The sequence below is a fragment of the Epinephelus lanceolatus genome, chromosome 19 (assembly GCF_041903045.1).
Source record: "Epinephelus lanceolatus isolate andai-2023 chromosome 19, ASM4190304v1, whole genome shotgun sequence".
NCBI lineage: Eukaryota > Metazoa > Chordata > Actinopteri > Perciformes > Serranidae > Epinephelus > Epinephelus lanceolatus.
In genome coordinates this window covers 32,247,831-32,261,126 of record NC_135752.1, presented here as the reverse complement: position 1 = coordinate 32,261,126, position 13,296 = coordinate 32,247,831, and positions in this window count along the sequence as shown.

Sequence of the window (13,296 nt, the reverse complement as noted above, 5' to 3'; positions counted from 1 at the left end):
GCCTCTTTTAGTGTTACGCAACCTGTTCTTGTCACCTGTGGAGAGGTTTCCAAACCATGTCAAAATAAAAAAGTAAAAGCTTAACCCACCAGGGAGTTGTTACTTTTAACCTGTCAAGTCTGAACAGGAGTGTTGGGCTTCCTTATAAAATCAGGACATGCATCTTTAGTTTTCATTACATTAGGCTCTAAGAATATATACATAATATACAAAGCAATATAAATAAATATACCCTACTGGAAATAAAGCAAAACAGATGGCTTTCAGCTCCATAAATCACATGTATTTATAATTGTATCAACATTGCCCTTCAACCCTGATTGTTTAAACATTAAAACTGATCAATAATTTTTTACTCTTTAGTCTATATCAAAGGGCTTCAGTTCACAGTGGCAAAGATTTGCTTTCATACTGCAGATACGTGTAGATAAAATTGGAGTCTGAGTAAAATCAAACTGCCCCAGGCCTGTAAGCTTGAACTCTTTCTGCTTCTTCTATTTATGCTGACATCCCTGCCAGTGGTTCATATTGTAAAATTTAAATGGTGAATTGATTAACAAGGGCATGTGGTAACAGGCAAATTATGGATGTAAAATATAGTCTGGTCTGCTCGTCTCCTCTCAAAATACATTTTCACGCAAGAGCCCTTCCTAAACGTTGGCCTGGACCCAAAAAAGTACAACTAAGTGTGAGTATTAAGTTTGTGGAGGTGAAAAGCCACTTCTATGGAAACATGGCTGAATACATGGAATATCTCCAACCCTTGTGTCCAGCTCCGCCTGCCCCCTTCTCCACTTGGGTAACTAAGCAGGTGTTCCTGAGTTGTGCAAGAGAGGGAAAATGGGGTTGCCCTGTCCTCGACCCAGTGCTGTGAATGATGGATGTTTTCAAAGAGGGGGCAAAGGTCAGTTCTGAAGCAGGTCACAGGAGAAGATCAAAGTAGTTCTGTTTAACAACACAGGTTTGCTCTTCATCATTTTACACTCTTCAACCTACTCTCTCCCCAAGTGAAATATGAGGACTTTTTTGGATATATTTCTCTCTCCCTTACTCCCACTCTCTCTCTCTCTCTCTCTCTCACACACGACCACACACAAGAGCACAAGACTGGGCTAATAAATCCACAATATGTGTGACAGATATATTTGTATTACTTGTGTGTTTCCTTCTCTTCATCACTTTCTCCATGACTTCCTGCAAGTGAACATATGTTAATGGCAGAGATCCTACACCAATTTTTCCATTCACCATGGCCCGCTATCAATGCTAAGGGAGGGCACTGGGGTGCAATACCCACCCATGGTTCATCACCTGTCCCCCATTACGAAGCCCTCCAGCACCTCCCAAAAATAATTTTCAAGGAAAAAACATTACATTTGTGCTGCAGCACCTCCCCCCCCAGGTGGTTGAAGTGTATCCAGGGTATTATATTTCTTTTGTCCTGTTGCAACCCATCTCTGCCAGTCCCTGTCCCCTACTTTGTCTTTTGTTTAAATATTTACGAGCAGCCCAGCCTTTCCAAACAGGTTTCCTTTATCACTTTGTAAAGTGTTCTGTAGAGCTTTGTTTGTGTTGATCTGTTGTGACAGGAATGTACGGACCAGTTTCAGATAGCTTCTCTCTTTCATGTTGGCATATTGGTTGGATGACAGACAGTCTTTGGTGTTGTCCAGATGGGATCTACAATTTTGCAAGGGCATTACGAACATTTTAAAATGTAAATAATGTTTATGATGGCAGACCCGAAACTATTGATCATGACAAGGAGGAATTGGCTTCAGGAAGGGGGCACCCTCTGTGGCAGGTCTTCCTCTTCCACAGTCTACATCCTTAAATGGCTGCTCTGGGGGCTCTTCCTCTGGCTGTGCCTGGGTGGTGAGATGGTCTCTGGTAAGTTGTGACACCATGCGGAATGGTACCATGTCAAGAAGTCTCCGCACACTCAACCCATGCCCCTTCAGTAACAGGAACTTGGACTGCCCTTGGAGCTTCTACAGTTTAGACTTGGCCAACTCCATGTCCTTTATCAGTGTCCCCAGGTGGTTGTAGTTCCAGTTCACTCTCATGCGAATCATAGCTTACAAAGGTGAGGACTTAAAACACCCTCACCTCGCCCAGTGAGAGTGGACGCCATGCCATGACAGTCCCTTGCCATGGAACTGCTGTAGCTGCATTTGCCTGTGCTGATGACACTTTAGTGCTGAGATGGAGCTCCACAAAATATATAAAGTTCCTTGTCACCCATTTGCTTAGGTTCATGTTTCAGGACTACACTCCTTGAAAAGACAGGACTTTGAGCTTCTTAAATCCCCAAGGCCAAACATTGGGCAACATCCCGCCCCACCCTGGAGACCAACTGCCTGGCACTCTTGAAGGTACAGGCAGATGGGAAAGCATCCCTGGTGTCCAAGCCCTAGGCAAAGTTCTCCAGGGTGGGAGAATCCTTCAGTGTTCTAGGTGGCGTGGAACCTTGCATGTTTGACATAGGAATGTCATGAGTATTACAGATTGGTCCTCTCAATCCAATCAACCTGCAGGGGACATACATTCAGTAGTGTTTTGGTGGACGTGTAACACCAGCACTGGCACCATTGTAAAGTGCAAGGCCAATGAACCCCCTTTGATGTGTCTCATTGATGGAGATGGTAACCAGGCTCATACTCAGCTGAGTGTTCGTGTGGCACAGGGGATGGCCATAAAACACCTCCTCCAGTGCCAGCTCGTACTTTATGATTTCCAGCTGGGCTCATAACCCCCCAAACCTGCATGGTTGTCATAAAATTCCCTGAGTGAGCCCACCGGGAACACCAACACCTCATGCATGATGGATAGCAGCCCGTTGCCATAAGGGCTCTCCTTAAATTGAAGGACCACAGGATGGTAGGAAAAGAAGTACCTCATCTTTGCCAGGCAGAAGAACCCTCCTGGGTACTCTTGGCGCACCTTCCACACCACCATATAGTGCCACTAGATAAACAGACACACCCTCTTGTTTGCCATATCCTCCATGTGCTCAAGACTGTACAAGGCTCTAAAGATGAGAGCTCTGTCGAACCTGGGGTGTCACTCCAGTTACAGGGTGACTGAAGGCACAAAAATGAACATATTTCCACCAGTAACATTTGAATAGTCGTCAGAGGGGGACCAATAAAAGAAAAGAGGCCTAGTTATTTTACTGCAATTCTCCAGGCATGCTCATATGATGTCAGTAGTTGTTGCAACGGCACTGTGTGATTGTTGCTACATTGCTAACTCACCAGGATCCACACATATGGCACCAAAGCAGCTGTCAGCAGACTCATTTCATTGGTTGTACGGCAAATGGAAACATGACAGATAAATGCGTGATGATAAAGTAGATAGCCTGTGGTAACGTAACAGATAGACCTAGCATACGCAAAGTGGCAAGCCAGTATGCATGAATATTTGTGTTGCTTGACAATAGTCTAATCTTTGTCCGGTTGTGGAACTATTTGTGTGGCAGTCCCAAATAAAAGATAAAATAAACTAACAAATCATAACCTGCGGTTGCTTATTACTGTTCACAGCAATATCACAGTCAAGATTGAGTTGCTGTTGTACTGAATATCCAGCACATTCCCTTCCTAAGTCATTACATGCCACCACTTTGTCAGTGGCCTTTCATGTCTCCATATTCCACGCAAGGTGTCCTCTTGCATCGACTGTTGACATTCCAGGACGCCGCAACCAATGCCAGTACTTCAACAAAAGTACGAGGCTAGCTTTAGGCAACGAAAGCACGTGCTTAGGTTAAGAAAAAACATCACAGATTGGCTCTACATCCGTACGAGAATTGAACACTAGGCTCCTGGGTAAAAGTCCAGGGTTTGTTGGACCCATCCACCACTCCCGTCCCCCTATAAGGACTTTCCAGCTCCTCCATATTACATCGCTACCTGCAGCATTTCACCCTGACGCCGTCCAGTGGCATTTCATACCACCGCCACAGGTGTTGTAGCGGTGCACCACAAAAAGTGGCTTTTGGCTACAGTTTCTGATGCTGAAATCACTGGCAAAGCAGCTGTGTTTGACGACTTTGGAATAAGAATGGGTAGGAATATGAGCACAGCTGTGATTCTGTCCGAGGCAGGAAGCCACAGGCTGAGATAATCGGCACTCCTGATATCGTTTAAATGTGTGCTGAATAATATATAAACAAAAAATATAAAAATCATCTGATTTTCACATTAGTGAACAAAAACATGTGCTCCACTAAGGACAAAAAGAGGGAGAGCTGGGTTGCATGCAAACAAAGTTTCAACCACATTAGGAAAGTATAGTTGCCAGTGCTTGAATGTAAAAAATTCATATCTCTCATCCATAGTACATCACTGATGTTAAAGTTTCCAGGGCGTGTGGTCCTGCAGAATAAAAAAGAAGTGAACATTTTACATTATTTATATTCACTACATGTAGTGTTCTTTTTCTAATATATATATATATATATATATATATATATATATATATATATATATATATATATATATATATATATATATATATATATATATATATATATATATATATATATATAAAAAAGTATTATATATATAACTATAAAAGTATTGAGAGTTCATCAGCACAAACAGGAACACGCTCACTCACACTGACTCAGAACTCTGCTCAGGATTGTTGAGTGAATGCTAATGCACACCACACAATAAGTGAGCTGCACATATGTCTTTCTGGCTGTAAAGCATCAACGAATCAATATTGTCCAATCGTTAAAAAAGAGGAGTTTAGTTTGTCCTCCTATCAGCAGAACACATTCAGCTGTACAATAGCAGAAGCTGATAAAAGCCTTGATTTTGAGTGGTTTCCTATTGTTAAGGGGGAGGACGGTTTTATAGTATACACGTGTTGTGCGTCAACGTCTTTCTGGAAGTTATCACAGGCACAGGGAGCACCATTACATCCTTATGTATTCTGAATTTTCATCATGTGTTTTTGACACCACCCCTCAAACGAGATTATATACTTTTAGAGACGATAAAGTCTGTATTTTTTGTCTTTTAAATCTGAATCAGGTCCTGCAGCCTGTGACCTACATGTGACTGTATCATGAAGCTCCAATCCTAATTCATATCAGCATTGCCATGTCAGTGAGCAATGAAGACTGTAGGATGGATGTGACATCCCTTGTCATTTGTACACTGTGCAAGCACGTCTTTCTGACATAGCTGTCAGGTCAGATTGGTATATGGGTTATATTCTCAGACAAATATGACCAACTATCAAAACAACTTTGATATAGGTTCTGAATTCGCTTTGAATGCCCCATGGTGCCAACGCAGCCATAAAAACTTTAAGTGCAAAAATGACTGATGTGTAGTCAGTTGTGTTTGAGACACTAAGATGGAAAATAAAAGATTACTTATAGCTGTTGACAAAAAGAATTAAAGTGTTTCGCAGTAGCGTCGGGTGCCAGGCAATAAACACCAGAGCGGGACAGTGCAGACAGCGTGTGTCAAGGCTGCACACTCTGCTTGTACAACTGCTCTCAATGTTCCATCTCTCTTGAGATTTACACACTCTAGCTCCACTCTTAATGAGAGTGCTAATCATCCAATGCATTGGACCAGTCAGACAATACTTTATCTATCCTCGGGGTACAGACGTGAAAATAATGATTCATTAACTCAGGTGAAGAAGGGTATGTGATTAAATCAATATTTTTATTCCGCCACCCTCCATCTGAACCCTGTATTTAAGAGCACGGAGGCCATTTCTTGTGTTTGCTCTCATCCTTGTCACTGATGATTATTATTGATATGTCAAACTGAAAGTTGCCCTTTCATCGAGTCTTGTTTCTCTGTAAATCATTATATTGGCCACAAATTATGATAATTATCCTTTCAAATAGCTGAAGAAGCCCCTGACTAGGGCTTGAAAAGCAGGACTGATATCTGTGCTGATTACCATGCTATGAGTCACTTTCTACTTTCAAGGCTTTAAACGACTGTAGAGAACTTTTTTAAATTTATTTCATTGCAGTAGTTGCCATTGGTTACATGTACTGTACAAACAAGCCCTTTTCAGAAACTGACTGCTGGCTTCAGATGTCATTTAAAAAACTGCCTCTTGGGCTTTCAAAGACAGGTCGCCATTAATTTTATTTCATACTGGTTGTACAGCAAAATGACAGGGCAGGGCAGGCAAGTTGAATTACAGGAGGAAGATTCTGCACTTTCTCACAGGCTGTATCAGTGATGACTCTCCTAACTTAGTTTTTGCAGCCCCATTAATGGTCATAGTGAGCACTTCCCACTTCTTACTAGTCGATCCCCTAATTTCCTCATCCATTGAATCATTAGCTGGACAGATCATGACATTTTCCTGCCTATGTTATATAGTCTGACGGCCAAAATACATGAGGCACAGACACAATGTGTTCTGTAGGCAGAATGGAGCAGTTTTTTTCCACCAGCTATACAGACTCTGTCTTTGCTGTGCAGTTGCCATCAGCTTCACTATGTGCATATTGAGTTTGCCAAGTGATAATGCAGTTGGTTATGCAAGGTTTGGAAGCACAGGCTATATTAACTGGTACTGAATTAATTACCTGGATCGTTTTCACCACAGGATGCATTAATTTGATTTATTTTAATGTGAAATGTAAAAACACCGTTAAGATTGCTCTGCTGTGTCATTGCTTGTGGTGCAATGAGGTATTCTCGTCCTTATTAGCTTCAGCTGATTACAATGAACATGCTGCGGTGGATGTGTCGCACAGCACATGTGTCCTGTGTATTTCGGCCATAACAATGTTCAAGCATAGATTTAAATAAAAATACATTATGTTTTGATCAACTTTGGCAAAATTTTCTTCCCACTGGGATCTTTCTTGAGACTTTAACGATCTGACATTACCAAAGCAAATCTGCACTCTGGTCATTAGGGGTGCAGAGAGGTCGGTCCTCAGATGCTGTATATGATTGTCATCACTATTACCTCCCAAGACTTTTCTGGGAAAACTGAGTGAGATCAACACTGTGATGTTGATCCCCTGACTTTATAGTGCCATCATCAGATCAGAAATGTATTTTCTCCATCACTTTAGTTTATGACCAAATACCTACAAAACCAATGATGTTACATCAGTTGCTGTTGTACTTTGTATTTAGTGAGAAATGGCTAATGTTAGCATGCTAAAACACTGAACTAAGATGGTAAACCAAACCCTGTCTCACTCTGAGGTCATCGAAATCCAGCACTTGGGCAGTGACTTGTGGCGTCAGACTCTGATTAAAAAGCTGTCCATTAACATCGGCATGATACGCAGGCAGTCACCGTTATAGGTTATAGTTTAAGATGCTTGGCAGTGTCACGGGGAAACACAGTGGGGCAAAAACAAAAGTTAAGGCTGCGAAAGTCCTGGTAGGGTTGGCAGGAGGGGTGTTGGGTGAGTCCAACAAACACTAGCACTTTTTAGATAGGAGTTAGGCAAATTTGCAGGAAAGCCCAATCAGCCTTTTTTCAGCATTGGCAGTATAAAAGCAAAATCGAGGAGTGCGGCAAAATGCCAACTACCTACTTTTGTTTATACAGAATGCACCTTTTTCAGGGCAATGGGGGGCATGAGCAAGTGACAATGTGTAGCTCAGCGTGTGACGTAAACAGTGACGTGGGAGGGAAGCCGGGGCTGGTCAGTCCTTCGGCGATTCTCTCGTAAGTCGGCCCAACGTTCACCGTCCCTGTCCCCGTCATTTGACGGTTAATGGCCTCTTCGTTTGCGAGGGCAAGGAGGGCGCACAATTCCTTGTTTACCCAGTTGCTCATCTTTACAGTGTCTGTCAGGTTTGTGTTTCCCTCTTGCTACTAGCTGCTCGCTAATTCCTGCTGTCAGCTGTTTCCTGTTTATCCACCGCCAGTGGGTCGCACGTGTGGTGTCATCAACAGCTCCTCCCACAAGTCTTCAACAGCCCCTCCCGTTGCGGAAGGCCGCCTCGGTCTGTTTAGACTAAAAGGGTTCTGCCAATATGTCTACCCTACGAGGCGGAAAATTGGGCACCTCGGATCACCTCGCCAGTCCAGCTCTGTGTGTCTAAATGCTCGCAGCTCGCTGGCAAAACGGCCCAACATTCGCGGAAAATCTGGCAGTGTAGAAAGGGCTACTGGCTTTCACCTGGTGTTCACGTCCCACAAGATTACAAAGCTTATAAAGACAATGCATGTAACAGGCAGAACTTGACACAGCGTCCCAGAACATCAAGAACCCAGATACCCAAGGTACCTTTCATGTCGTATCTGGATGTGGAAGGTCCATGACCAAATGTTGATGTGAGATGAGGTCGGAGTGAGAATGTGTTGGGTGAACCGATTGATATTATAAGACTGTACCTGCCAACCATCAGCATGTTAGCCTTGTCTTTGTGAGCATGTTAGCATTTAACTCAAAGCACTGCTGTGCCTATGTACAGCCTCACAGACCTACTGGTATGGTTGTGAACTTTTGTCCTTCATCTTTTCCCCTGCACCACAAGAGGGAAAAAAAAAACAAAAACAAAGAAAGAATGAAAACACATTTTGGATTCTGATCTGACATGACAAAAAAAAAACTAAAATTGGCTCACTGACAGCATTTCATGGTTTATTAAACACATTTTATTTTCTTTGTGCATAACAAATGATATTCAAATGACAAATTTATTACAGTTCAGTAGACGGAACAGGACGTGCATTTAATATCTCTCACTGCATATTTAACCTTGTCTGTGTAGTCTTTCCATCATCATGATGGTATTTAAATCAGAAATATGCAGCGTTGGAAGTGTTACAGAAATGTTCCTCAATCTGACTTAGTGCTGCAATATTGCCATTGTGACTTCTACAGGAAAGTTCCTCGAAGGCAATCAAACACGGGACTGACATCTTAAATTGCCAGCACGTTTACGCAATGCAGTCGATGTCTGAAAGGGGCTTTTCACATATGTCTGTGCCATACGACGCAACATGTGAATCTCTTGCCATTTAGAAGCATAAAAACAGGGAAAGATGGCAGCCCTCGGGACAGCTGCATGGATGAGTGACAAATTTTATGAGGATGTATATGTGAGACTGTCGCTCCCTGCAGTGGAATAACTTAGTGGCACAACGTGAAGCCGTCAGTGAATGACACAATGACGAGGACACAGGAGGGACCCAGTCCACTCCATCACACCTTGGCAAAGCAAACAATCCTGACAGAAGCTTCTCGTGGCTGCTTCAGCGGGCTTTGAAGGATATTTGTCCTGGCAAAGAAGGATACTCGAGAATGAAATCAAGGAGCCAGATATAAAACGTCTCCAGCTGCGTTTGAAGACGGCGTAACTGATCAAGACCTGCATGCGACGACCGCAGCTTTTGAAATCAAACACTGTCTTATAAACGCAGGGAGGCTTAACCGTGTGTGATAGTTATCTATATCCACTTCCTATCTTATGTCACAAGCTCCTCGAGCCCACAGACTAATCAAAGGGGACTCTTATGTCAAGGGCTTTTCATGTGGTCGTGTTTAGACCTGTGAATATGCATTTGATAAAGAGGGAGACATCAATGGGGGGAATTCATCACTTTGACTGGCCGTGCCCTTGGCCCTTGATGTCTCAGATAGATGGAAGACTGTGCATGTGTACAAGAAGTGTGGATCCATCAGTTCGACTTCTATTCTCCTTCAGCATCTGTTAAACTGAATGAGGAGCAATTTTTATAACAGACAAATTCTCTGAGATTTAGGAACACTTCAGGAAGAGAAAAATAACCCTGGACTCAAAAATAACAACAACAAATAAAAAACAAACATGATACTTTATTGATCCCTGTTGGCCAATTGTCTTTCTGCTTCCTCCTCCGCGAGCTACTAAGAGGGAAGAATCAGCAGCAGAGCAGAGCTGCAGCTTCTAAGAAGTCAGGATCTTGCTCAAGGACACCTGGATGGTTTCTCAAGGAGGATTTCTTTCAGGCCTAAATTCTCTTTACTCACTGCACCATCCTGACACCCTGATCTGTGGGTGTTTTTAGTTTACTATTAAGTGCTGTGAAAGTTTTCACCTTTCAAAAGTCCCTGGGCACAAGGTGCCATTACTGCAGCATCACGGGGTGAGTCGTATCACAGCTGAATAGGTGCGCTGACGCTTGGTTCTGGAAAGGGCAACCTTTAAGGATCACCAGATGTAGCATTTGTCACCACACTCACTACGCATTACAATGGCTCCCAGAGGAGTGAGTGTCACCTCATGGTTCTACATGCTGTGATATGTTTTGGAGTAATCTGTTGTGTTCGCTCTACCCACTGGTGACTTAATGCAGAGTGCCAATACAAAGTACTGAGACCCCTGTTCCTGTTCTACATTTTACAAACTTTATTTTCAGTCTACACATAAAGATAACATGACAAATAAACATGTATATTTGGAAAGTTTAATTACTATCAAAGTTTCCATACCTTCAAGTCACTTTTAGCCATGTTAGCAGCTTAAAGATGAATTGAAATGACTAGCTGTTTTCATGCACTGATCATATGTATACCTACGAAAAAGTTACCACAATTCATAATAACCCATGAATGACGAGCCAGTAAATCAGGAAGGCTGACCAATGCACTGACATGTGTAAAGACGGAAGTGGTATAATGAGCCAAAAACCCTGTAGGTTGGTAGGTTGGGGGGTGGATGGGTCAACAAACACAGGACTTCCCCCCAGGAAAATAGTGTTCAGAATACATAACATAATTTTAAGTTATGTTGTCACCATGTTTCTTTTTCTTTACGTAAACTTCTTAACTTCAATTGCCTAAACCTAACCTGCATAACTTTACGTTAACTGTGTTATCTCATTCATGGGGCGCTAATTTGTTGAACAAACTGTTGTATGAGGATATGTTGAATAACTTGGCTGATCCCTTAACATTTTATGTATTATGCTAATACCATAAATTAATAAGGTGCACATGGTGAACATTCATTTTTTCCATGAACGCTTATCATGTTGGGGGTCACGGAGGGGCTGGAACCTATCCCAGTTGACATTAGGCGAGAAGCGGGGTACACCCTGGACAGATCGCTGTACTATCACAGGGTGGACACAGAGACAGACAACCATTCACACATTTAGAGTCACTAATTCACCTAAATTCCATGTCATTTGCAGTTTGTGGGAGGAAGCCAGAGTACCCGGAGAAAGCCCATGCTGACACAGGGAGAACATGCGTACTCCATGCAGAAGGGCTACCCCACCACCAGATTCAAACCCACCACCCTGGGTTCAAACCAGGAACCCTTGCTGTTAGGCGATATTGCTAACCACTGGACCACCATGCTGCCCACATGGTGAACATCATACCTGTGAAATATTAGCATTGTTAGCATCTTTAGCATATAACTCAAGTACAACCACACAGAGATGCTAGCTGTGGGATAGGTTTATACAGCCAAATTCTAGAGGTCTTAATTTATTAATATAGGAGCATTTTTTTCTTAATTCCAGTACAGCAATCTGCTTTGTTTTTTAATGTGGGAAAAAAAGTATTGGGAAGGGTTGAAATAATATTACTAAGCATATCCCACTTAGTTTGATCAATCTCTGCAATGAATTTGAGTAGATTTGTGGCAGTCTCATTTGATTATATATACTGCACTTATGCATATCCCCTGTCTTGGTGCTGTGCCAAACCACAGATATACAAATAGGGAAAAGTAAAATTCCCAATCCTTTTTGCTGTGAAATGTATTCAGACAACTTGTCATTAACTGCACATGAAGGGACCTTGCAAGGAAACATAACTGAGAGCCTAATGGATCAGCGTCAGAGTTTCTTTGTGGAGATGGCAGAGCCTTACAGAAGGACAGCCCCTCTCTGCAGCACTCCATCCATCATGCCCCTATGGTACAGAGGCTAGACGGAAACCACTGCTGAATAAATGGCATATGACAGCTTGCCTGGAGTTTGCCAAATGGCACCTAAAAGACTCCAACAGCATGGAAAATAAACATTCTTTGGTCCTCTGTGACAGAATAAAAAATCTATGGATTCAATGGCCTGATTGCCAAGCACTACATCTTGCAAAAATCAGGTAGCAGTTAAAGCACACTTAAAGTCATCCCCATGGATGACACTTACAGTGGCAGCAACATACTAGGGCATTGGAACAGCATCAGGGATTGAGGGAATGATGAAAGGAGTGAGTGATGCTTGACAAAGATTGATACTCTCTGCAAACCACGACAATATCAGCGTGGCACTGGAATGAGTGTCTAACATCCTTGGGTTCCAGCAAATAGCCCCATCGAAATCTGTGCAACCTGGTATTCTGTTTATGGACGCTTCCCTTCAATCTGAAAAAGCAAAGGCGGGTTTAGAAGAAAAGTTGGATCAACGACAAGGACCCAGATATTTCGAGCTGACAAGATGCATGCAGAACACTTAAAGCAAATTATAAGCTTCAATAAATTGTGATGCGATGTATACATATACAGTCACATATGATATAGGTCAGTGAAACATCAGGATGGTTTAAGATGTATTATCATCTTGGCTTAACAGTGCTGTTAACATATAAGCCCCGTTTCCACCAAACACTTTCGGTATGGTACCTTTGGAACCAAAAGTAACCCTTCAGACATGGTACCTAGACCCTAGCGTTTGCACTGCAAACCTTACCCTTAAATGTGGGCGGGGTTGTTGACACTCACTGCTCTGTCCAGCACTCACTGTATTTCCTCATTACCGGTGACACAGATGGAAGTCAGCACTTTGTCTATCGTCCACAGAACGGGGTAACACATAAAGATTTTCTGAACTAAATAAAACAGGCTGCAGTGAGAGTCTCTCTCCATGAGATATTTAAAAGTAGCAGGTTTGTACATTTAGTCCATCTCAGGCAAGCTCAGGGGTTTAGTGTTGCTGGAGCCCACAGGAACAATGCTCTGCGATATGTAACGTCCCCATTGAAATTAATATATATAAATGCTTGGAAATCCATTCATTACTAAAAGTGTGTCATATAAAAACTATGGGATGGTCATAGTTGTCGCATTGAAATTTAAGGTGTTGATGGATTCGCGTCGTGATCACATGCATTATGTAACACTACAAGTTAACATTCCACCTTAAAAGTTGCCAGCAGTCGGCCCAGTGAATTAAGTTAATTTTTTCTCAGACTACAGCAGCTGTGAGAGGCAGCAAAACATCCTTTATCTTATAGTCACAGTTTACTAATAAAACTCTCCACGGTATGAACAGTGGTTACATGAGCCTCAAAACCAGCCACAACTCAGCCCTGAGCAGAGTGACCGTCCT